The following is a 27,817-nucleotide window of genomic DNA, read 5'->3' on the forward strand; positions in this document are numbered from 1 at the left end:
AGAGAAATGGGGGGCAATTCATTCACATATGGTGTCCAGGGCACAACTGGGAGCTGAGGGGGGCAACAGTGAGAGACTTATATATGGAAAGGTGGATTTGTAAAAGTAGAAGCTTGAACTGATTGGGCACAGACCTGGATAGCATGACAGAGTTCTGCAGGCTATCTCTGCAGTAGATTGCAACGCCACCTCTTTTGGCAGTTCTATCTTGAAGATGTTGTAGTTGTGGATGGAAATGTCTGCATTTTTGGTGGCCTTCCTAAGCCAGGATAAGAACTGGTCGTCTAGTGCATTGGGGACAGAGAATAAAAGGAGCAGATTTCTGCGCGCGGTAGAATAGATTCAGGGCATAATGTACAGACAATGGTATGGTAGGATGTGAGTACAGTGGAGGTTTAGTCTCTGGAGGCACCAGTTAAGCCATGTGAGGTCCCCTCATGTGTGTGGGGTGGGACAAAATAACTATCGAAGGCATTTTGAGCAGGACTGAGGTCTCTACAGTGAAATAAAACAATAAGAACTGGCCAAGACAGCAGTATACAAGGCATAAAGCAGTCACAGGTGTTGATCAGGAGAGCTAAGACAACAACGGGTAAATGGCAATGAATGGGCAGAGCGGGTGAGTTAGGTACATACAGGACCTGAGTTCGAGGCTGGGGCCGACAGGTAAGGTACCGTGTTATTGAAACAGTCTAGGGGGCATCAGCTGTGCAGTCGAGGGATCATAGGGTCAGAAGAGCCGCAATAGGTGAATCAAGGTGCAGTTCGGAAGTCACTACTACGCTATGCGAGCAAGGTACACAGCGTTCATAAAAGCTAGCGGGCCAGGGCTAGTAGATGGTTTTTCGGCGACATCGTAACAGAATAGCCTGTTGAGACCACATCGGGCAATCATATCAGCAGTCCAGCCGTGATGGATAGGCGGGGCTCCGTGTCGACAATAAAGGGTCCAGGCCAATTGGCAAAGGAAGTATTGTAGCCCTAGAATTAGCTGGTATATGGGCCTAGCTCGAGGCTAGTTCAAGGCTAGCTGGTGCTTGCTTCGGACAGAGGCTTTAGCTAACAGTAGCCACTCGTATGCAGCTAGCTAGATGCGATGATCCAGTGTAATGATCCAGAGCGGCAGGAATCCGGTGATATGGTAGAGAGAAGCAGTCCGATATGCTCTGGGTTGATATCGCGCTGTGCAGACTGGCAGGTGTTGTCCGAGCTAAGGCTGGCTGTTGACCGAGAAAAAGGTGAAGACCGCTAGCCGTGGCTAACAATGACTCGTAGCTAGTTAGCTCCTGATGGAAGTTCCAGTTATAAAGAATAAAAATATCAGAACCGTACCACATTGGGTGAGGCGGGTTGCAGGAAAGTATATTTAGTTCATAGATAGAAAGTGAGATTAAGATATATACAAAAAAGACCGGCTATTTACACAGGATAAGACAAAGACAAATACACACTTCCTATTGCTACAGCATCTTGGTATGAAGATAGACAGGGAGAGATTGTGTGAAAGAGGCTGGACGGGTTTGGGGATTGGGTGGTGTAGTGGGGGGAAGAAAAGGGAGGGAAGTGGTGTTTAGGGCTTTATTTCTTTGAGGACAGGACTAATGAAGATAATTGAATGTTGGTAGGCCATGACTGGCCTCACTCTGATACAGTAGGTTGCGGTGTGTGCGGTTGCCTTCAAATTTAATTTAACCTTTATTTTACTAGGCAAGTCAGTTAAGAACAAATTCTTATTTTCAATGACGGCCTAGGAACAGTGGGTTAACTGCCTGTTCAGGGGCAGAACAACAGATTTGTGCCTTGTCAGCTCGGGGATTTGAACTTGCAACCTTCTGGTTACTAGTCCAACGCTCTAACCACTAGGCTACCCTGCCGCCAACCCAATCTCAAAGAAGAAGTGCTGTGGAGATTGTTGTCCTTCTATCTCAGCCAAGGAACTCTGTAGTTCTGTCAGAGTGGTCATTGTGTTCTTGGTCACCTCCCTGACCAAGGTCCTTCTTGCCCGGTTGGCCAGCTCTCAGTAGAGTCTGGGTAGTTCCATTTTTTTTCTCAATTTCCCAATGATGGAGGCCACTATGCTCTTGGAAACTCTTAACACCCTAGAAATAGTTTTATACCCTTCCCCAGATATATGCCTCATCACAATTATATCTCAGCGATGTATGGTTCCTTGGACTTCATGTTTCTGCTCTGATATGCATTGTCAAATGTGGGACCTTACAAAGACAGGTGTGTGCCTTTCCAAATCATGTCAAAACAATTGAATTAGCCCAATCAAGTTCTAGCAACATTTCCAGGATGATGAAAGGAAATTGGATGCACCTGAGCTCTATTTGGAGTGTCATAGGTGTGAATACTTATGTAAATGAGATATTTCTGTATTTAATTAAATAACTTTGCAAGCATTTCTAAAAACGTGTTTTCACTTTGTCATTATGGGGTATTGTGTGTAGATGGGTGACCAAATCTAATTTCAATCCATTTTTTCCTTATTTAAAAGCATTGAAGAGAATTGTAATGGGAATTTCAGTGTACTTCCTGAATTGACCAATTTAAATGGAATTGACCTCAATGCTGATACACAGTAAAGACGTGATGGGTACGTAGTAAAGCTATTTCAGTGTTGCATCAATGTTGGGGTCATTAGGTCAGGAAAATCTCAGGGCCCTGTTGATGCCCCAAAGCCTGCCTCAGAGCCACACACATTGCTCAGCCCGCCCTATTATGCACATGCACTGCTCATATTATGCTGATGTCCGAGCAGCCTACAGTGGTGAACTGTACCTGAATCTGACACATAATATTGTTGCTCTTACTATGCTTGTTCTCAGAAGCAGCTATGATAAAACTCTCCCACCCTTGCCTTCTACTACTTCCTCCTTATCTCTGAGCAGAGTCCCCATTGGGGAACACCCTTTCACTCACATTCAACAACCGCCAGTGGCAACGTGCCAGCACCCAATGACGCATTTCATATACGTACACTATAAAAAATGATATTAGGCTGAAGAAAATGTCAATCGGTTTACTTTAATAGGTCAGTCGTGTGTTGATAATAGTATATGAATGGCATCAACATTATCATCAAGTAACATACCCTACTGCAACTGTTTATAAGTATCATTGCAAGTAAATAAAATAATACTTTACCATTGTTCAAATCTTTGCCACGGTCCAAATGTGTTATGAAAGTCATTGAAAGTACAACGCCTTCGGAAAGTATTCAGACCCCTTGACTTTTTCCACATTTTGTTACGTTACAGCCTTATTCTAAAATAGTTTTTTTCCCCACTCATCAATATACACACAATACCCCATAATGACAAGAAAAACAGGTTTGTAGAAATGTTGGTTAATTTAAAAAAAAAAGTTAAATGTTAAAATGAAATATTACAGTATTCAGACCCTTTACTCAGTACTTTGTTGGAGCACCTTTGGCAGCGATTACAGCATTGATTCTTCTTGGGTATGACACCACAAGCTTGGCACACCAGTATTTGGGGAGTTTATCCCATTCTTCTCTGCAGATCCTCTTATGCTCTGTCAGGTTGGATTGTGGGCGTCACTGCACAGCTATTTTCAGGTCTTTCCAGAGATGTTAGATCGGGCTCAAGTCCGGGCTCTGGCTGCGCCACTCAAGGACATTCAGAGACTTGTCCCAAAGCCACTCCTGCGTTGTCTTGGCTGTGTGCTTAGGGTCATTGTCCTGTTGGAAAGGGAACCTTCACCACAGTCTGAGGACCTGAGCGCTCTAGAGTAGGTTTTCATCAAGGATCTCTCTGTACTTTGGTCTATTCATCTTTTCCTCGATCCCGACTAGTCTCCCAGTCCCTGCCACTGAAAAACATCCCCACAGCATGATGCTGCCACCACCATGCTTCACTGTGGGGATGGTGCCAGGTTTCCTCCAGACATGATGCTTGGCATTCAGGCAAAATAGTTCAATCTTGTTTTCATCAGACCCAGATAATCTTGTTTCTCATGGTCTGAGAGCGTTTAGGTGCCTTTTGGCAATCTCCAAGCGGGCTGTTATGGGCCTTTTTACTGAGGAGTGGCTTCTGTCTGGCTACTCTACCATAAAGGCCTGATTGGTGAAGTGTTGCAGAGATGGTTGCCTTCTGGAAGGTTCTCCCATCTCCACCGATGAACTCTAGAGCTCTGTCAGAGTGACGATCGGGTTCTTGGTCACCTCCCCACCTTCCCAATTTCTCAGTTTGGCTGGGCGGCTAGCTCTAGGAAGAGTCTTGGTGGTTCCAAACTTCTTCCATTTAAGAATGATGGAGGCCACTATGTTCTTGGGGACCTGTGCTGCAGAAGAACACTTTTTGGTACCCTTCCCCAGATCTGTTCCTCGACACAATGCTGTCTTGGAGCTCTACAGACTATTCCGTCGACCTCATGGCTTGGTTTTTGCTCATGCACTGTAAACTGTGGGACCTTATATAGACAGGTGTGCCTTTCCAAATCCTGTCTGATCAATTTAATTTACCACAGGTGGACTCCAATCAAGTTGTAGAAATATCTCAAGGATGATCCATGTATTCTCCTGAGCTCAATTTCGAATCTCATAGCAAAGTGCCCGAATACTTATGTAAATAAGGTATTTCTGTTTTTTATTTTGAATAAAGCTGTAATATAACAAAATGTGGGTAAAGTTATGGGGTCTGACTGCTTTCCGAAAGGCACCGCATGTACTGTATTTGTAGTGGAAACAAGATGAGCATAGAGCGAAAGCATGAACAATGTACCCCCCAAAATATTTATCTACCCATTTTAATATAAAACAGTTAATTTACCTTAGAGCTGATCTGATTTCCACACTGTCCAATTTTATAGTTCCACATGATGAGCGAGCTACAGACTGCAAAAAAACACAGGCCTCTGACATGACATGGCACAACCTCCTCACCAGGGTTTTATACCCCAGAACAGAGGGCATCCGATGTCACTGCTACCAGGGTGACACCCAACCACCCAGTGACAGCATGTACCCTGTGATCCCTTCTCGACTTTAATTTGCATTGAACACAGTATGAATGCATGTTGATGTGCTGAACAAGTTTGATGTTTAAAGAGGCTATATAGGACGCATGCCTTTGGGGATGCTAAGGGGTCCCCTAAATGGATAAAACTAGTTTTGCACAGTCTCTTTAATATATTTTAATCATGTCTTACTTCATAAAAGTTTGGGAACCTCTTTCAGAGAAGTTATTGTTTGGCTGTTGACAGTGCACAGATCCTTTCCAATCTCAGTCCTTAAATCTGCTTGAAAATCAGAGACAATGTTTAAAAAATATTGCCGTCCATCAATGATTTCCAACCAAATTTACTGAGCTTGAGTGATTTTGACAAAAACAATGGAAATATGTTGCACTAAGAGTTGTGCAACTGTAATCGGAGTAAAATTGCTAGCTAGTAAAATCAAATCAAATTTTATTTGTCACATACACATGGTTAGCAGATGTTAATGCGAGTGTAGCGAAATGCTTGTGCTTCTAGTTCCGACAATGCAGTAATAACGAGCAAGTAATCTAACTAACAATTCCAAAAAAAACTACTGTCTTATACACAGTGTAAGGGGATAAAGAATATGTACATAAGGATATATGAATGAGTGATGGTACAGAGCAGCATAGGCAAGATACAGTAGATGATATCGAGTACAGTATATACATATGAGATAAGTATGTAAACCAAGTGGCATAGTTAAAGTGGCTAGTGATACATGTATTACATAAGGATGCAGTCGATGATATAGAGTACAGTATCAACGTATGCATATGAGATGAACAATGTAGGGTAAGTAACATTATATAAGGTAGCATTGTTTAAAGTGGCTAGTGATATATTTACATCATTTCCCATGATTAAAGTGGCTGGAGTAGAGTCAGTGTCATTGACAGTGTGTTGGCAGTAGCCACTCAATGTTAGTGGTGGCTGTTTAACAGTCTGATGGCCTTGAGATAGAAGCTGTTTTTCAGTCTCTCGGTCCCAGCTTTGATGCACCTGTACTGACCTCGCCTTCTGGATGACAGCGGGGTGAACAGGCAGTGGCTCGGGTGGTTGATGTCCTTGATGATCTTTATGGCCTTCCTGTAGCATCGGGTGGTGTAGGTGTCCTGGAGGGCAGGTAGTTTGCCCCCGGTGATGCGTTGTGCAGACCTCACTACCCTCTGGAGAGCCTTACGGTTGAGGGCGGTGCAGTTGCCATACCAGGCGGTGATACAGCCCGCCAGGATGCTCTCGATTGTGCATCTGTAGAAGTTTGTGAGTGCTTTTGGTGACAAGCCAAATTTTTTCAGCCTCCTGAGGTTGAAGAGGCGCTGCTGCGCCTTCCTCACGATGCTGTCTGTGTGAGTGGACCAATTCAGTTTGTCTGTGATGTGTATGCCGAGGAACTTAAAACTTGCTACCCTCTCCACTACTGTTCCATCGATGTGGATGGGGGGTGTTCCCTCTGCTGTTTCCTGAAGTCCACAATCATCTCCTTAGTTTTGTTGACGTTGAGTGTGAGGTTATTTTCCTGACACCACACTCCGAGGGCCCTCACCTCCTCCCTGTAGGCCGTCTCGTCGTTGTTGGTAATCAAGCCTACCACTGTTGTGTCGTCCGCAAACTTGATGATTGAGTTGGAGGCGTGCATGGCCACGCAGTCGTGGGTGAACAGGGAGTACAGGAGGGGGCTCAGAACGCACCCTTGTGGGGCCCCAGTGTTGAGGATCAGCGGGGAGGAGATGTTGTTGCCTACCCTCACCACCCGTCAGGAAGTCCAGTACCCAGTTGCACAAGGCGGGGTCGAGACCCAGGGTCTCGAGCTTGATGACGAGCTTGGAGGGTACTATGGTGTTGAATGCCGAGCTGTAGTCGATGAACAGCATTCTCACATAGGTATTCCTCTTGTCCAGATGGGTTAGGGCAGTGTGCAGTGTGGTTGAGATTGCATCGTCTGTGGACCTATTTGGGCGGTAAGCAAATTGGAGTGGGTCAAGGGTGTCAGGTAGGGTGGAGGTGATATGGTCCTTGACTAGTCTCTCAAAGCACTTCATGATGACGGATGTGAGTGCTACGGGCGGTAGTCGTTTAGCTCAGTTACCTTAGCTTTCTTGGGAACAGGAACAATGGTGGCCCTCTTGAAGCATGTGGGAACAGCAGACTGGTATAGGGATTGGTTGAATATGTCCGTAAACACACCGGCCAGCTGGTCTGCGCATGCTCTGAGGGCGCGGCTGGGGATGCCGTCTGGGCCTGCAGCCTTGCGAGGGTTAACACGTTTAAATGTCTTACTCACTTCGGCTGCAGTGAAGGAGAGACCGCATGTTTCCGTTGCAGGCCGTGTCAGTGGCACTGTATTGTCCTCAAAGCGGGCAAAAAAGTTATTTAGTCTGCCTGGGAGCAAGACATCCTGGTCCGTGACTGGGCTGGGTTTCTTCCTGTAGTCCGTGATTGACTGTAGACCCTGCCACATACCTCTTGTGTCTGAGCCGTTGAATTGAGATTCTACTTTGTCTCTGTACTGGCGCTTAGCTTGTTTGATAGCCTTGCGGAGGAATAGCTGCACTGTTTGTATTCAGTCATTTACCAGACACCTTGCCCTGATTAAAAGCAGTGGTTCGTGCCTTCAGTTTCACACGAATGCTGCCATCAATCCACGGTTTCTGGTTAGGGAATGTTTTAATCGTTGCTATGGGAACGACATCTTCAACGCACGTTCTAATGAACTCGCACACCGTATCAGCGTATTCGTCAATGTTGTTGTCTGACGCAATCGAAACATCTCCCAGTCCACGTGATGGAAGCAGTCTTGGAGTGTGGAGTCAGCTTGGTCGGACCAGCGTTGGACAGACCTCAGCGTGGGAGCTTCTTGTTTTAGTTTCTGTCTGTAGGCAGGGATCAACAAAATGGAGTCGTGGTCAGCTTTTCCGAAAGGGGGCGGGGCAGGGCCTTATATGCGTCGCGGAAGTTAGAGTAACAATGATCCAGGGTCTTTCCACCCCTGGTTGCGCAATCAATATGCTGATAAAATTTAGGGAGTCTTGTTTTCAGATTAGCCTTGTTAAAATCCCCAGCTACAATGAATGCAGCCTCCGGATAAATCGTTTCCAGTTTGCAGAGAGTTAAATAAAGTACCATTTCAATCGGTGACGTACTTGCTCTGAGACCTTGAAGTAGTTGTTTCCCCTAGCTCTGCAAGGCCTGCAGCTTTTGCGGCGTGATAAGTAACGATGCTTCGAGGGTGACTGTTGTCGATGTGTTCAGAGGGTCCCTGGTTCGAGCCAAGATTGGGGCAAGGAGAAGGACAGAACAATACTGTTACACAAAGTTGGTAGAATCTTATTCAAAATGATTCACAGCTGTAATTGTTGCCAAAGGTGCTTCAAGAAATATTAACTCTGGAGTGTGAAAACATACAATGCCCTGCATTTTCATTTTTTATTCATTTGAAAAATAAAATGTTCTTTCACGTAACAAATGTGGAGTAAGTTGTGTAGATTGTTAGGGGGGAAAGACGCAGTGTGTGTAGACTTTCACTAGCGTCTGTATAATGAACAGTGTCTGTATCAACCCTGGATGGGTACCAGGGGGCGCTGTATTGAAGCCAACTCCCCCACCATTGTAAAAAATACTTTGGACGCTATAGAAATGCAATTTATTAATGTCTGCATTTGTTTTTTTAACACATTTATTTGATTACAGACACCTTAATGCATGCTTTTAAATGATCTAATAAACCAATGTGGGAAATTGGTAACTCCGTGTTACGTAGACCAAAATTAGTTTGGTTTAATTAAGGAGTGTGGAGTGTTAAGTACAGAATGGTGGGTCAACCATATGTACTCCAAACATTTTCTGTCTCTCATTGATAATCAGTTTACATCCACAAAACTGTAGAAGTGAGGTGAGGTTCTGTAAAGGATATTCTGATTGAACAAACATAATTCCAGCATTCAAATCAAACAAAATGATCATGCCATATTAGGGACGACTCTGAAAGTTCTCCAAATACCTGTAATTTTGAACAGTCACCCATCAATTTCTTCATTTTTATTTCACCTTTATTTAACCAGGTAGGCTAGTTGAGAACAAGTTCTCATTTACAACTGTGACCTGGCCAAGATAAAGCATAGCAGTGTGAACAGACAACACAGAGTTACACATGGAGTAAACAATTAACAAGTCAATAACACAGTAGAAAAAATAAAAAAAAGAATCTATATACATTGTGTGCAAAAGGCATGAGGAGGTAGGCGAATAATTACAATTTAGCAGATTAACACTGGAGTGATAAATGATCAGATGGTCATGTGCAGGTAGAGATACTGGTGTGCAAAAGAGCAGAAAAGTAAATAAATAAAATAAATAAAAACAGTATGGGAAGAGGTAGATAAAATGGGTGGGCTATTTACCGATGGACTATGTACATCTGCAGCGATCGGTTAGCTGCTCAGTTAGCTGCTCAGATAGCTGCTCAGAATGTTAATTTACTATAATGGAGAAATGCTGTAGGTGTATTCAGCTGGTAAGGAATGATTTTAAATGGATCATTCAGATATATTTTTCATTCAAATGTATTTGACCTAATGCCATATACATACTAAACAAAAATATAAACGCAACATGCAAAGTGTTGGTCCCATGTTTCATAAGCTGAAATAAAAGATCACATTTTCCATACGCACAAAAAACATAATTAAAATGTTGTGCACACATTTGTTTACATCCCTGTTAGGGAGCATTTCTCCTTTGCCAAGAAAATACATCCACCTGAAAAGCTGTGGCATATCAAGAAGCTGATTAAACGGCATGATCATTACACAGGTGCACCTTGTGCTGGGGATAATAAAAGGCCACTCTAAAATGTATAGTTGTGTCACACAAAATAGGACAAAACACACATCACGACAAAAGACAACACAACACTACATAAAGAGAGACCTAAGACAACATAGCAAGGCAGCAACACATGACAACCAAGGGTACTCTGTGACAGGTTGTGGCTGAGACAACAGATTTTGCTTTATACACTGAACCCTTTGAGAAAGGTAGTTAGCAAACCAGGCCAAAGACCCCTCAGTGACACCAATACTCCTTAGCCGGCCCACAAGAATGGAATGGTCTAACGTATCAAAAGCTTTGGCCAAGTCAATAAAAATAGCAGCACAACATTGCTTAGAATCAAGGGCAATGGCGACATCATTAAGGACCTTTAATAAGGTTGCAGTAACCCATCCATAGCCTGAAACCAGATTACATACCAGAGAGAATACTATTGACATCAAGAAAGCCAGTCAGTTGATTATTGATTATTATTTTTCCAACACTTTTGATAAACAGGGCAAAATAGAAATAGGCCTATAACAGTTAGGATCAGCTTGATCTCCCCCTTTAAATAAAGGACGGACCGGGGCTGCCTTTCAAGCAATGGGAACCTCCCCAGAGAGGAGAGACAGGTTAAATGGTCAGAGATAAGCTTGGCGATGATAGGGGCAGCAACCTTAAAGAAGAAAGGGTAAACCATCTGACCCAGATGTTTTTTGGGGGGTCAAGTTTAACTAATTTGCAGTATGGTGACAACTACATACCACAAAAATAGGCTGTAATTTCAGGTAGTCTTTCCAAAAGGCTCTTACACTAAAAAGTCATTAGCATTTTTCACAATTTTACAGTATTATTCTCACCTCGGGGTGGAAATATTATAAAACACAGGAATATCACGACTGCACTGGGCCTTTATACAAAAATCTCTGTAAAATGATGGCACTTGTTTCCACTCCACCAAAAGTAATGCATGAACTGGGAAAACAGCGGCACTACAAGTAACATTTCATTTGCATAATAAAAAATAAAAAAGCTAAACACAATCCATTGTGCTCCAAGCCTACCATTGTACCATGGCATTACAATGCACACTTAGACAATATTCCCTAATATTACAGACTTTATTCATTAAGAAGTACAAAGAGTGAAACCCGTACATTTCAGAGACTTATTAAAAATACCAGAGATATAAAACATTTCCACCACATGTAAACATTATAGCTGTGTTTGTGGCCTTTGCTCTACTTCGCTCTCTCCAACTTAAATAAAACTATAAAACACTGTAGGAGTACAGTCAGTGTGGGGTTGGGGGGAGCAGAGGAGGAGTCTGAGGAGTTGGTGTGGCATGTAAGAGGGGGGGCTAAAGTCCTTGGAGCAGTCAGGTTGTATACGTACACACACTCTCTTCAGCTAGCAATTTTTTCAATCTCATCCAGATCATCTGTGTCCAGGTTCTCAATTTTCTTATCTGTGGATGATGGGGAATAAGGATTAGGTCATTCTAAAGACTATTGTCTTATGGAGAGAAAAAAACAACATGTTATATCTCAAAAGAAAATGGATGACTAGCTAAACTGGATAAATCTCTGCAGTGGACGTATTCTAAAGTTGTTATTTTGTTCTTGGTTGATAATTCTGTGTCATATAGCATGCAGAAATTAATATAGAGAAATATTGCACAACATAGCATTTCCATCGTGACTTACTGAAGTGATCCTTGGATCTTGTCGAGGACATTCATCCTGAACTTGCTGTCCACCATGTTGATGGCCAATCCCCTCTTCCCAAAACGACCTGTGCGGCCAATCCGGTGCAGGTACGTCTCATTGTCTGGGTCACCGTCTCTGTCCACCGGCAGGTCAAAGTTTAGCACCACGGAAACCTGCTCCACGTCGATACCTGGAGGAAAGGTCAGAAAGACAGATGAGAAAGGGTGGATGGCCAGATCATTTTGCGCCGACAGATAGGGCTGCTGTGCTTCTAGCTCTTAGGAAACTTCACAGTATTAAAAAAAAAGTGTTATTTCTTACATTATTAGCCCAGATTTCTTTTGTGTTATAACATACAGCCGGGAAATAACTTTTGGATATCAGAGAGGCGGCTACTCACCAGAATTACGACAAGGAATAGGACTTTCCCAAATCAGATCCTTTGTTAGTATCCCCCAGGGCAATTGAACTGATTCCAGAAGCTGACCAAAAACACAGCCGGCAGAGGAGAGATACTCAGAGTGGACTTCTAGTCCGACTCAGCAGGTGCACACACCACCCACTGCTTCCGAGTATATTACTCGCTAATGTTCATTCTCTGGATAATAAAGTTGACGAGCTCAGGGCGAGGTGTGATAACATAGAGGAACTCAAGTCCTTCTGTTCACCCGACCGAGAATACCTCAAATGCCGACCGTATTACTTCCCAAAATAATTATCTTTGGTTAGGGTCGCAGCCATGCATATTCCCCCTCAAGCCGATACCATGACGGCCCTCAACTTCACTGGACTTTATCAAACTGGAAACTACATATCCTGAGGCCGCATTTATTGTAGCTGGTGATTTTAACAAAGCAAATCTGAGAAAAACGCTACCGAAGTTCTATCAGCACATTGACTGTAGTACTCGAGCTGTTAAAACACTACAAGGCCCGACCTCCCTTCGGCAAATCTGATCACGAGTCCATTTTGCTCCTCCCTTCCTATAGGCAGAAACTCAAAACAGGAAGTACCTGTGATAAAGTCTATTCAACTCTGGTCTGACCAATCGGAATCAACGCTTCAAGATTGTTTTGATTCCGCAGACTGGGATATGTTCTGGGTAGCCTCTGAGAATAACATTGACAAATACACTGATACGATTGGTGAGTTTATCAGGAAGTGTATAGGAGATGTTGTAACCACTGTGACTATTAAAACCTACCCTAACCATAAACTGTGGATAGATGGCAGCATTGGGGCAAAACTGGAAGTGCGAACCATCGCATTAAACCATGGCAAGGTGACTGGGAATATGACCGAATACAAACAGTGTAGTTATTCATTCCGAAAGGCAATCAAACTGTCAAAACGTCAGTATAGATACAAAGTGGAGTCGTAATTCAACGGCTCAGACACGAGACCCCGACGTCTTGCTTCTGGACAAGCTAAACAACTTCACCCGCTTTGAGAATAACACAGTGCCACCAACGTGGCCCACTACTAAGGACTGTGGGCTCTCCTCCGTGGCCGACGTGAGTAATACTGGAATTTCCCGTGATTCTTTCGGTGGCATTGAGGATTACACCACGTAAGTCATTGGCTTCATCAATAAGTGCATCGATGACGTCGTCCCCACAGTAACCATACGTACATACCCCAAGTAGACACCATGGATTACAGGCAACATCTGCACTGAGCTAAAGGGTAGAGCTGCCGCTTTCAAGCAGCGGGACTCTAACCCGGAAGCTTATAAGAAAACCTGCAATGCCCTTGACGAACCATCAAACAGGCAAAGCGTCAATACAGGACAAAAATGTTATCGTACTACACCGGCTCCGACGCTCGTTGGATGTGCCAGGGCTTGCAAATTACAGACTACAAAAGGGAAGCACAGCCGCGAGCTGCCCAGTGACACGAGCCTACCAAATGAGCTAAATTACTTCTATGCTCACTTCGAGGCTAGCAACACTGAAGCATGCAGGAGAGCTTAAGCTGTTCCGGACGACTGTGTGATCATGCTCTCCATAGCCGAAGTGAGTAAGACCTTAATACAGGTCAAGATTTACAAGGCTAGAGACAGATTACCAGGACGTGTACTCAGAGCATGCACTGACCAACTGGCAAGTGTCTTCCCTGACATTTTCAACCTGTTCCTAACCGAGTCTTTAATACCAACATGTTTCAAGCAGACCACCATAGTCCCTGTGCCCAAGAAGACTACGGTAACCTGTCTAAATAACAACCGACCCGTAGCACTCACGTCTGTAGCCATGAAGTGCTTTGAAAGTCTGGTCATGGCTCACATCAACACCTTTATCCCAGAAACACTAGACCCACTCCAATTTGCATAGCGCCACAACTGATAATGCAATCTCTATTGCACTCCACACTGCCCTTTCCCACCTGGACAAAAAGGAACACCTACGTAAGCATGCAACACCATAGCGCCCTCAAAGCTCATCACTAAGCTAAGCACCCTGGGACTAAACACCTCCCTCTGCAACTGGATCCTGGACTTCCTGACGGCCCACCCCCCAGGTGGTAAGGGTAGGTAACAACACATCCACCATGCTGATCCTCAACACAGGTGGCCCTCAGGGGTGTGTGCTCAGTCCTCTCCTGTACTCTCTGTTCACCCATGACTACATGGCCAGACAACTCCCAACACCATCATTAAGTTTATGAATGACAACAGTGGTAGGCCTGATCACAGACAACGATGAGACGGCCTATAGGGAGGTCAGAGACCTGGTCATGTGGTGCCAGGACAACAACCTCTCCCTCAACGCGATTGGAGACAAAGGAGATGATCGTGTACTACAGGAAAAGGAGGACCGAGCATGCCCTCATTCTCATCGACGGGGCTGTAGTGGAACAGGTTGAGAGCTTCAAGTTCCTTGGTGTCCACGTCATAAACAAATTATCATGGTCCAAACACACCAAGACAGTCATGAAGAGGGCACGACAAAGCCTATTCCTCCTCAGGAGACTGAAAAGATTTGGCATGGGTCCTCAGATCCTCAAAAAGGTCTACAGCTGCACCATCGAGAGCATCCTGACTGGTTGCATCACAGCCTGGTATGGCAACTGCTCGGCCTCCGACCGCAAGGCACTACAGAGGGTAGTGCGTACGGGACAGCACATCACTGGTGCCAAGCTTCCTGCCATCCAGGATCTCTATAGCAGGCCAGGCAGCAGGCTGTTAGCCAGCCTGCCAGCTTAGTGGAGTCTGCCACTAGCACAGTCAGTATCGTCAGCTCAGCTATCCCCATCCCTCCATTATTGAAAGAGATAGTGATACCTCACATCTCAAAATAGGGCTACTTAATGTTAGATCCCTGACTTCCAAGGCAGTTATAGTCAATGAACTAATCATAATCTTGATGTGATTGGCCTGACTGAAACATGGCTTAAGCCTGATGAATTTACTGTGTTGAATGAGGCCTCACCTCCTGGTTACACTAGTGACCATATCCCCCGCACATCCCGCAAAGGCGGAGGTTTTGCTAACATTTACGTTAGCAAATTTCAATATACAAAAAAAAAGAAGACGTTTTCATCTTTTGAGCTTCTAGTCATGAAATCTATGCAGCCTACTCAATCACTTTTTTTTTTATAGCTACTGTTTACAGGCCTCCTGGGCCATATACAGCATCCCTCACTGAGTTCCCTGAATTCCTATCGGACCTTGTAGTCATAGCAGATATTCTAATTTTTGGTGACTTTAATATTCACATGGAAAAGTCCACAGACCCACTCCAAAAGGCTTTCGGAGCCATCAGACTCATCGAGTGGGTTTTGTCCAACATGTCTCCGGACCTACTCACTGCCACAGTAATACTCTGGACCTAGTTTTGTCCAATGGAATAAATGTTGTGGATCTTAATATTTTTCCTCGTAATCCTGGACTATCGGACCACCATTTTATTACGTTGGCAATCGCAACAAATAATCTGCTCAGACCCCAACTAAGGAGCATCAAAAGTCGTGCTATAAATTCTCAGACAACCCAAAGATTCCTTGATGCCCTTCAAGACTCCCTCTGCCTACCCAATAAACTTCAGTGCTAAATACACCTGCTAGAATCCTGACTAGAATCAAAAAATGTGATCATATTACCCCAGTGCTAGCCTCCCTACACTGGCTTCCTGTTAAGGCAAGGGCTGATTTCAAGGTTTTACTGCTAACCTACAAAGCATTACATTGGCTTGCTCCTACCCATTCTTTCCAATTTGGTCCTGCCTTACATACCTACACGTACACTACGGTCACAAGACGCAGGCCTCCTAATTGTCCCTAGAATTTCTAAGCAAACAGCTGGAGACATGGCTTTCTCCTATAGAGCTCAATTTTTATGGAATGGTCTGCCTACCCATGTGAGAGATGCAGACTGTCTCAACCTTTAAGTATTTATTGAAGACTCATCTCTTCAGTAGGTCCTATGATTGAGTGTAGTCTGGCCCAGGAGTTTGAAGGTGAACAGAAAGGCACTGGAGCAACGAACCACCCTTGCTGTCTCTGCCTAGCTGGTTCCCCTCTCTCCACTGGGATTCTCTGCCTCTAACCCTATTACAGGGGCCGAGTCACTGGCTTACTGGTGCTCTTCCATGCCGTCCCTAGGAGGGGTGCGTCACTTGAGTGGGTTGAGTCACTGACGTGGTCTTCCTGTCTGGGTTGGCGCCCCCCTTGGATTGTGCCGTGGCGGAGATCTTTGTGGGCTATACTCGGCTTTGTCTCAGGATGGTAAGTTGGTGGTTGAAGATATCCCTCTAGTGGTGTGGAGGCTGTGCTATGGCAAAGTGGGTGGGGTTATATCCTGCCTGTTTGGCCCTGTCTGGGGGTATCATCAGATGGGGCCACAGTGTCTCCTGACCCCTCCTGTCTCATCCTCCAGTATTTATGCTGCAGTAGTTTGTGTCGGGGTGCTAGGGTCAGTCTGTTATATCTGGAATATTTGTCCAGTGTCCTGTGTGAATTTAAGTATGCTCTCTCTAATTCTCTTTCTTTCTCTCGGGGGACCTGAGCCCTAAGACCATGCCTCAGGACTACATGGCATGATGACTCCTTGCTGTCCCCAGTCCACCTGGCCGTGCTGCTGCTCCAGTTTCAACTGTTCTGCCTGCGGCTATGGAACTCTGACCTGTTCACCGGATGTGCTACCTGTCCCAGACCTGCTGTCAACTCTCTAGAGACAGCAGGAGCGGTAGAGATACTCTGAATGATCGGCTATGAAATGCCAACTGACATTTACTACTGAGGTGCTGATCTGTTGCACCCTCGACAACCACTGCGATTATTATTATTTGACCATGCTGGTCATTTATGAACATTTGAACATCTTGGCCATGTTCTGTTATAATCTCCAGCTGGCACAGCCAGAAGAGGACTGGCCCTATTATGTGAAAGACTCCAGCCACCTTAGCCATAGACTGTTCTCTCCGCACGGCAAGCGGTACTGGAGCGCCAAGTCTAGGTCCAAAAGGTTTCTTAACAGCTTCTACCTCCAAGCCATAAGACTCCTGAACAGCTAATCAAAGGGCTACCCAGACCCCTCTTTTACACTGCTGCTACTCTCTGTTTATAATCTATGCATAGTCACTTTAACTCTACCTACATGTATATATTACCTCAACTAACCGGCGCCCCTGCACATCGACTGTACCGGTACCCCCTGTATATAGCCTCGCTTGTTATTTTACTGCTGCCGTTTAATTATTTGTTACTTTATTTTCTATATTACTTATCACTTTGTTTTTTATTAAGGGCTTGTAAGTAAGCATTTCACTGTTGTATTCAGGTGCATGTGACAAATACAATTTGATTTTAACATTTAAAAAAAAAAGGTAGTGTAAACAATAGTTTTCCAAGTAGAGATAGACCAGCCATGTGCAGGAGTCAGAGTTGCTCTTGTATGACTACCTTAACTGAAAGTCTTTCTCTAAAAGAGCTCTCAGGTCTATGTGTTCTGATGCATGTCTGTATTGTCCCTGAGTGAGTCCTATACTGTAGACAATTTCCACATACAGATCATTCAATTCAGTTAAATGCATTCAAAGCTCCCGTTAGAATGGTTGGTTGAGTAACCTCTGGCTCAGACGTTGGTGGTGACCAGGACCTTCTCCTTTCCTTCTCTGAAGCGGTCAATAACAGCAGCTCTCTGCTCCACCTGCATCTCACTGAGCAGCGCCACCTGGTGGCCCTCCCGGGACAGCTCACCTGCCAGCCAGCCCGCAGCCTTGTCTGAGGGAGGACAGAGAAGGGGGATAAAGTATACCGAGAGGAACACCACATACCAAATCAACCCCCTACCCACTTGAAACTCTCCCCTAGCCCGTTGTGTAGATCTGAGATTATCAAATAGGTGTAAGCAATATGGTAATACTGCTTATAACATTTCAAAATTTAAAGCTTGGCAGTTGGGATTGAAAATGTCCTGATATTCCACATCCCTTATCTCAGAATAAATCAAATACATTGTGTGTTTTTGAGATCGACTACAATGCAGACAGACTGCTCCGAATCACTGATCTACAAATCACCTTGCTTCCCAAATAACTACACATCATGTGATAACGATTAGTGATTCTGCACCTGCAAACGTCCAGATGACTCGCCCCGAATAACTCCTCTTAACTCACATGACAGACGATCATGGCCTGAGCAATGGTGATGGCCCCGTAGATGTCGCAGAGGGCCATGAACTTCTCCTCTTTGCTGTGACAGATGACGTAGTACTGCTTGATGGTGTCCAGCGTCTCCTCTTTAGCTTGATGATGTTGGGGGTCTGGGACGACGCAATGGGCAAAGTTCCACACCATCTCCTCAAACGTGGCAGAGAACAGGAGAATCGGACACCGTTTGGGTAGCGTCCTAAAATACAGAGCGTGGGGGGTGTCAGGGTCAGTGTGGTGTTTTTTTTTTTTGGGGGGGGCAATATCCTTAAACACAGAGGGCGGAGGGGATCTGTGTGTTTGTGTGCGCATTGGTACCTTTGAATGCTTATGCTCTGGTCCTGGTGTCCCTGTGTAGCAATCATGACATCAGCCTCTTCCAGGACAAACACCTTAATCTTCTTGGGGGTCGATGAATTTAAACTTCAGACAACAGTCCAGCATGGTGCCTGGCGTCCCAATCACTACCTGCTCCTGGAGCTGCGTGCCTCTCTGCACTGGGGGGAGAGGAAGATAGATCACCCTTTTCTCACTATAGTGCTTAACCCAAACCAAACTGTGTATTTAGGTGAGACTTGCGAAGCAAAAGTCCCGACTTTAGCTCTTCGTCATACTACTTCTCATTCTTATTCTTCTGCTGGCTACTCCTCTTACACCGTTTAAGATAGAAACGCCATTCAAACTTTATAATGTGTAATCTGGGTTAGGTTGCTTGCATACAACTTTTTGATTTGTATACATCTTTCATAATTAGTCTTTCTTTTGGTCCAGTCATTCAGTTTAATGGGACTTATTTTTTCAACACTAAAGCAGGGGTAGTCAACTACTCTTTGAGAAGGTCCAGTGACACAAATTTCCTAAGTGGCAAAGGTCCGGGTTGACATCGTCCTTTATCGGCACTGTGGTACAGCGTAGTAAGACAGTTGTCGACATGTTGTTATATAAAATGTACATTAAATGAGACTAAGTATTTTAATTTATTTCAACTTTCTTTTGAATGTAAACGTGCAACATTGCTGAAGAATAAAAGTGGTTGCATAATTGCTTATGCAAAAAGTGTACTGTGAACCATTGTACATGGGCCTTGAATTAAAAACACTTAAATAAAATAAAGTGCATGTATTCTGGAGAAGGAGGGAGAGTTGAACAGAAATAATCATCTGAATGCAAATCTGAACATCACTGTGGGCCATGCATTATTCATGTAGAAGTCACTCTTGGCCTTTCCATTGCATCAGTGAGAGAAATCTCCTACCAATGCTTTGAACTTTTGCACAAAAGTGTGAGATCAACTCAGACACTGGAGAAGTTGTTCATTGGTGAGGTTGGTGAGGTATTTGTTTTTAAAAGAAGTTAATTGTGGAGAAGACTGATTCACAGCTGTATGTGGAGCCAAACATGGTCAGGATGTAGAGTGCCAGTTTCTTGAGAACAGGGACATCAGCTACAGGTAGCATCTTTCCCTAAAAGGTTACAAAGTTAAAGCACAAGCCTGCTCCTTCAAAGCCACATTCTCTTGCAGCTCAATCAACTCCATGTGCAGTGATGCAACACCTACCAATCTGAAGAACTGTTTTGCTTCTGACAACTTTGTCATATTTGTGACCAAGAAGTGGTTCTGGATGAGCAGCAGCAGTTCTCTTCCAATAGTGAAGTCATCAAAGTGAGCCATGAAGTTATCCATTAGCTTCTGGATGAAATCAACACGGTTGGAAACACCTTTGTCACCCTGCATTTACACCAGAAGATTTGGGAAGTGGACAAGTAAGTTCTCCCTGGAGATCATTCTGGAAAAGCTCCAATTTCTTCTGGAAAGCCCGGACTGCCGTTATATCATACACTGTGTCGTCCCATCCCTGCAGATTAACATTCAGTTGATTAACGGTGTGATGTAATGTCTGTCAAAAATGCAACTGTTTCCATCTTCTCATCTTCCAAAAACTGAGTTGCCTGGTCACTCTCTCATTTGCTTCCCAAATGGCCCACAAGAGTTCCAAAACCCTGCCGTTGCTGAGCCATCTGACATTGCGCAGTAGTAAGTCCTCAAAACTGGCATTGGTCTCTGTCAGATTGCCTCGCTGCAGTTGATGTTTCTCTCAAAATGTTGACCAGTTTAATCATCGTTATCATGACCTCAAGAATATTATTATTTTCCCAGACTGGCACATAGGACCGATTGATGAATGATGCAGTGATATGTCAGGTCATGGTGGTCCTCTTTCAAATGTGCAACCAGTACCCTTATTCTTCCTATCATGGCTGGAGCATCATCTGTGGTGATGGAGACCACGGACTTCAGATCTATCCCCCTTTTTTGTCATTATCCCTTTGATGGCCTCATGGATATCCTCTCCCAGAGTCTGTGCTTCTAGATTTGTTAAGCCCAACAGCTCCTCACAGAATCCCTTCTTTGTTTCGTTATGAAATCAAACAAAACACCAGAAGCTGGGCATAATCAGTGTCATCTGTTGATTTAGCCACAGCTAATGAAATGCATGTTGCATTCTGAATGGCCTTCATCAAGATGTGAAGTTTAATCTTCAGCTAATATTTCAGTCCTCATTGTTGTGGAATCTGACAGTGGGATTTGTTTGATCTTCTCCCTGAGCTCATCTTTTTGTTTACCTTCAAGCAAGGTGTCAGCAACTTTACACATGCCTTATTTTACCATCTCAGCGTCTGAACATGTTTTTTGGTGTTTTCCCAAAACCCAAGCTATCCTCAGTGAAAAATCCATTGCACATTGTTGGGCTGTCAGGAAACTGACAAGGACTTTGGTGAACATCTCATATTGGGATTTGAGTTGGTTAATCTGGTTTGTTCTCACCTCAGTGTTCAGGGGATACATCTGATCCAATTTACTATGTCTGGGCTCATAATGGCACTTAACATTGGGACTTTTCACAAGAGCTAAGGACTCACTGCATATCAGGCACATATGTGCTAGTTTTGTGCTAGTTACGGGGAGAATGAATACATGCTGTTCCATCCAATTGTCTTTGAAAATACGGTTTTCAGAGTCAACCTTTATTTTTTTACAAGCTATATTAACAAAGATACTGGTAACTAAGTTCTTTCTATCTGTGATATTAACAGTTGTGAACTACGGTCAAAACGTTGTTTCTTTCCGTCTACCTGTCCCAAGGTTCGCAGAGGATATTTGGATTGATGTAATTGCGTAAGACGCGGTTTCTTGTATTTGCATATAACTACTCGATTGGATTAGACGGGGCACTAGTAGTAGGTGGCCGTTGCTTCGAGAGAGAGTAAGAAAGAGAGGTTGCGGAGTTAAAGAGAGGGCTGTGCCCGGTAGATTTTTTAAAAAAGCCGTCTAAAAATAATTTATTAACTTTATGTATCAAAATGCGATGTGGTCCGGTCCGGATTGACCCTTCTCTGGGCCCGGACCCGGATCGCAGTCCACCAGTTGAGTTTGGCTCTTCTAAAACTTCCCATTGTGACATCATCACTAATATACACTGTAAACAATGTAACTTTTGACACATCAGCTACTTTGAACACTTCGCAACCAACTTAGACAAAAGGTTAAAGCATATGAAATCTTCCTGTATTTCTCTGCTATACAAATCTGAAATATTAAACAGAATTATCTGATACCAATAAAACTTTACAGCTGTTTAAGTAACACGGCATGAACAACATTTTATCTAACTTTTTATAAACAACACCTTTTGACCACTTCCCCAACAAGTTAGACAAAAAGTTAGAGGGTATGATTGGGTTGATTCACTGATGTGGTCATCCTGTCTGGTTTGGCGCCCCCCTTTGGGTTGTGCCATGGCGGAGATCTTTGTGGGCTATACTCGGCCCTGTCTCAGGATGGTAAGTTGGTGGTTGAAGAAATCACTCTAGTGGTGTGGGGGCTGTGTTTTGGCAAAGTGGGTGGGGTTATATCCTTCCTGTTTGGCCCTGTCCGGGGGTGTCCTCGGATGGGTCCACAGTGTCTACTGACCCTCCTGTCTCAGCCTCCGGTATTTATGCTGCAGTAGTTTATGTGTCGGGGGGCTAGGGTCAGTTTGTTATATCTGGAGTACTTCTCCTGTCCTATTCGGTGTCCTGTGTGAATCTAATTCTCTCCTTCTCTCTCTTGGAGGACCTGAGCCCTAGGACCATGCCCCAGGATTACCTGACATGATGACTCCTTGCTGTCCCCAGTCCACCTGGCCGTGCTGCTGCTCCAGTTTCAACTGTTCTGCCTTCTTATTATTCGAACATGCTGATCATTTATGAACATTTGAACATCTTGGCCATGTTCTGTTATAATCTCCACCCGGCACAGCCAGAAGAGGACTGGCCACCCCACATAGCCTGGTTCCTCTCTAGGTTTCTTCATAAGTTTTGGCCTTTCTAGGGAGTTTTTCCTAGCCACCGTGCTTCTACACCTGCATTGCTTGCTGTTTGGGGTTTTAGGCTGGGTTTCTGTACAGCACTTTGAGATATCAGCTGATGTACGAAGGGCTATATAAATAAATTTGATTTGACATCTTCGTATATTTCTTTCAAATCTGTTTGCAGAACAAATATATATCAGCTACGATCCTAACAATAGATCTGTTTTAACACATTTATTTCCAAAACAACTGCTGTTTTGACCACTCACACAACAAGTAAGACAAAGACTTAGAGTATGAAATCTTCATATACTGCTATTCAAATCTGGTTTGAACAAAAAAATATATTCTACCAATAAAAAGTTAGCTGTTTGTAGGAGTTTAGAGTGACAAACAAAAGCTAGCTAACAACCCCCTTATGTCTCATCATTATGCAGCCCAAACAGAGCTGTTGCTAAGGATACTCACACAAACTTAGAGGGTATGACATCTTGGTCTATTTCTGTGCTATTAAAATCTGGAACAGAATCTAGAACATAATTATTCTACCAATAACAGCTGTTTGTCAGAGTTTAGAGTGACGAAAAGCAGTTAGCCAACTAACACCTCTCTTTATGTCGCTTCATTGAGTAGAGCAAATTGCACCGTTGCTACGGATATATCAATGCATTTCGAATGGCAAAAAGGTCCATACACTAGAAAAAAAAAGATATCCAATTCTCGACCTCTCCTCATTCACCATCAACTCCAAACCAATGCTGAGACGTTCAGACTGACTTTACTTAGATTGCTTGTCGAAAGATTTTTGATACCATAGACACTTTTTGAACTTAAACCATTTAAAATTTGCATAAATTAACCTGGATTTTTATTTTATACTAGCATTTTGCAACCTCTTTTAAGAGACAGTAAAGGACTAAGTAATAGACTTACGTTTGTTTCCTCTGATGGCGTAGACTAGTTTGACCTCTGAGTAGTACTTCCCCATCTGCTCAATGACCTTCCCTGTCTGTAAGGCCAGCTCATAAGTGGGAGACACACACAGACACTAGGGGAGAGGAGAGAGGAAGGTGTTAGATAAAAGTGGTATTAAACATCTCACCTGCTAATGCCCAAAATATGCCACTATGAACAATGGAGACACACCCATGCAGTCTTGCCCCTTTACACCTGGGTCATGTTCATTAGGCGCGTTTGGACATACTACCTGGAACTGTGTGTCCTAATGAATATGACACAGAGAGATCAGGGTTCAGAGGTCAGACTCACCTGAGGAAACTTGTTGTTGGGGTCGACGTGACTGAGCATGGCCAGGACGAAAGCAGCAGTCTTAAATGGGGAAGAGCAAGAGAGTGAGGGAGGTAGACTCTTGGTAGTGATCTCATGTTTTAACTCAAATCTAAAGGAAGCTCTCTGTAAACTCACAGTTCTGCGAGCATCAAGGCGTAAAGTGTTCTGTTGGATTTTGGAGGGGCGGTTGAAGCCCATGGTGTATACTCCCTGAAGCAGCTGAGGTTTACTGTGAGGACGGGAAGGGGGTAAGGACACAGTGAATATTAAAGGCCGAGTACAGTCAAAAACATGATTTTCTTCTGTTTTATATATTTCCACACTATGAGGTTGGAATAATTCTGTGAAATTGTGAAAATGATAATGCACTTTTAGTGTAAGAGCGGTTTGAAAACACTGCTTGAAATTTCAGCCTGTTTTGGTGGGATGGAGTTTTCGCCTGCCTAGCGACATTACCAGGCGGTATAACTAAATAGACCAATAACAAAGTCTGCGTTTCAAACACCCTCGTCCACTTACCCTCGCCTTATGCCCTTGGGGGAATCCCCACGGCCATATTTGTCGTCGGTCCAAATGATTAGCCAAGCAAGGGAAGTTTGCAGAGTAAGACCCTCAGCCCTCGTTTTGAAATGGAGTTTGCGAGTGTACAATTATGTTCACTTCGGAGCCTGAAACGCCCCATAATTCAATTTGTGATGATTGTACATCCGCTAAGAAAAGTCCACCAAAACTTAAAACTTCAACGTCGATATGGAGTAAACTTTTTAGAAAAGTAAAAACTAATATAAATAAGTTTGAAATTGTGCTACTAATGCACAAACAGGTCTCATAAAACTAATGATGTTTTTGTTCGGTTTGCTTTCGGAAATTGGAGAAATATAACATGTTCCTTCAGCAGTAGCTAGGCAGGCTAACCTTAGTTAGCTAATTAATTTGCTAGCTATCATACAGTAGGCGTATATTAATAATGCTATAGTTAATATAAGTAGACATGCAATCATAATTGACTGTAGCGCATATATATTTTATTTTATTTGAAAACAATCACAGTAAGGTACTTAATTGTTACCCAGAAATGATTTGATAGAGATGGGAAAAAAATGGCTGCATTGGTGCATTAAAGAGAGAAAAGGAGACAGGGCACCATGGGAAAAGCACATTGGTTGTGTTCAATAAGACTCACAACTGAAAATGTTTTAAAATATTTCGCAACAGAGAGCAAAAATATATATATATTTTTTTGGGGGGGCAAGTTCATTTCAGGTATTCCGTGCCCATTTCAGTCTGTTTCCTTCCATTTGATGCCTAATAAACATGACCCCTTGACCGTCTATAGCTGGACAGTTTGTAGCATTACTTACAGCCGCAGCTCCTCAAATGATTTTACGGAGTAGAGTGGAGAGTTAGGATCCCGCTGATGGACCTCTACTTGATTGGTTGTGTTCACTAGATTACTGCATATCAACTTATTCAACAACGACTGTGCCGCCTTGTCATCTAAGGAACATAAAATACACCAGAAGAGATGTCAGTTTGGACATGCTGTTACAAGTTGAAGAACGGAGCAGTACTTTGACAACATTGAACATTTCCATGAACATCTGATCATTGAAGCGACCCGGGCTTTCTGTCAAAGTAAGCTTAAGCATACTATAAATAAGTAACCGTATTCTGTGAGGCCAAGCTGCAATGGTCTGTTGTCTTGGTTGTGCCCACCTTTGTCGTCTTCCTCCTCCTCTGTTTTGTTTCCCTCGCCTCCTTCCATCTATGCAGACATTGAAGCACTTGCTGCTGCTGATGTGGTTGTTGTTGTCGTGCTTGCTGCGCCTGTGTGGGTTCAATATGTTATGTGTTAGCTTGTATTCTCAGAACAAAGTATACGTTTTAAAATAAAATATGTTTATAGACCTAAGGCGGCTGAGAACCTATCTTACCATTTCCCTCAAGCTTGTCTTTGATTTGCAGGCTACCAATCTAGGAAACAAAAACCTTTAATGTTTTTGGGGGCGTGCAGGAATTTTGATTATGTTGTTACTTGTCATTTCAGGTGCACCCTTTCAATTACAAACAAAGAATGATTGCTGGCTTTGACTTGGTTCTCGAGAGCCCCATTGGAGTCATGAGAAGGGCTAACTTTGTGCACTGACAGATCGATGAGTGGGTAAACATCAACCACTGATTTCACACACGCATGCCCGGCCACTTAGGAATCTTCAGCTCCCTGGACAGATGACATGCTCGTGAACATGTCGCGAGAAGCAATAATTGTAATCTAGTACGAAATCAAATTGTGTGTCATAAGCGTAATGGCATGCATTACCATCAAAAACAAACCTCTTGTTACTTGTTGATCTGGCTGGCCGAGTTAGAATGTTAGCTCACTTGGTTACTAGCTAGCGTTAGTCGTCGTGATGTTGATCGGTTTTAGGATTGAGGGAGTCTTTGAATCATGCATACAATGTTCATTGCTTACAATACATTTAGGTAAATTGACAGAGGACGCGGTAGCTAGAGAACTAGACGAAGTATAGGCAGGTGGACTAACATTTCGTCAAAAGCGCAGTTCGGGCTAGTGCTTACCCGATTCCGCCGCGGCTTCTTGTTCGTCCACAGCCTGGGCCCAGGAGTCCGTTGCCATGATGTCAGCGGTTGTTCAGTCACCCTCGTCGTCTTCTCACCACCGGAACCCCTCTAGTATCAACACCGAACAGACAACTGAGATAGGAAAGTGTTTCCAAAGTCTGAAAAATAAACTAATTGTACAATGATGTGACGGGATTCGGCTCCAGGTGGTTTGCACTAGTTACCACAGCCACAAAGTACACATCGATTTTTGGTCTTCATTCACGGTTAGGTTGAATAAAATCTCATTTTAAGAAAAGTATTTGTAGAATTAGGCGGGTTGTATGACTTTGTGTCAGTGGTAACTAGTGAGGACCGCTCTGGAATGCACCTGTACGTCCTTAAAAAGGTCTGGATGGAGAATGAGACAAGAGCGAGCAAAATAGTTCCTCCCAACACCTAACTGGCACAACAAAAGTGCATTCAAAACTCTCTAATTATATGTTGTGCATTTACATTGTATTTCCGATGGAGTTTTCTCAATACTTGCCGATGCGTTCAATAATTTAGATGCCGTAAAATATTTCTCACAATATGGAATACTTTACTCAGCCTTTAGATGTCGCCCTAAACATCCTGTCTTGGAAAACTGGGATAGTGGTTGCATTCAAGTCATTTCATAGATCTTAGGGAACAGTTTGCAACTATTTGCAATGAAGATGAAGACTTCGGCAGTAGGAATCCATTCATAGCTCATGTAATGGCTGTGTCCAGTTATTTATAGACAGTCTATGGAATTGTGTTCTGAATTTACTCTTGTCACCGCTGGATGCAAGCAAGCCCAACGCCCTGACCCACAGAAGCACAGGGCACCTAAAGACCCTGTGCCCTGCCTGCCTGTCTGTCTGCCTGTCTGTCTGTCTGTCTGTCTGTCTGTCTGTCTGTCTGTCTGTCTGTCTGTCTGTCTGTCTGTCTGTCTGTCTGTCTGTCTGTCTGTCTGTCTGTCTGTCTGTCTGCCTGCCTGTCTGTCTGTCTGTCTGTCTGTCTGTCTGTCTGTCTGTCTTTCTCTCTCTCTCACAAACACACATACTCTCTCTCTCTCTCTCTCTCTCTCTCTCTCTCTCTCCCTCTCTCTCTCCCTCTCTCTGTGTGTGCATGTGTTTGTGTGTCCAGCTGCATTGTCCAGACACAGCATTGATTAAACCCACAGGGAGCCAGAGGTCACCTCTCTGAAGCTTGACTTCCCTGCGGCTACTGCTGCTGCTTCATTACATGCAGAATTGATTTAACACCTTGCTTGGTCTCGTTCCACTGGGATGGATGGACAGAGAGAGAGACGGGATGGCTAGATGGATGGCGAGAGAGATAGAGAAGAGGAAGATGTATACGATGACAGTGGCTTTGGATTGTGTTGAGGAAGACTATCTTGATCGTT

General features: G+C 43.8%; 1 pseudogene; it reads right to left on the bottom strand.

Moving 5' to 3' along the window:
• Positions 1–10,441: 10,441 nt before the first annotated feature.
• On the bottom strand, positions 10,442–26,748 carry LOC112254153 (annotated as a pseudogene).
• Between the last annotated feature and the right edge of the window lie 1,069 nt (positions 26,749–27,817).

Source organism: Oncorhynchus tshawytscha, linkage group LG07 (genome assembly GCF_018296145.1).
Source record: "Oncorhynchus tshawytscha isolate Ot180627B linkage group LG07, Otsh_v2.0, whole genome shotgun sequence".
NCBI classification, from domain to species: domain Eukaryota; kingdom Metazoa; phylum Chordata; class Actinopteri; order Salmoniformes; family Salmonidae; genus Oncorhynchus; species Oncorhynchus tshawytscha.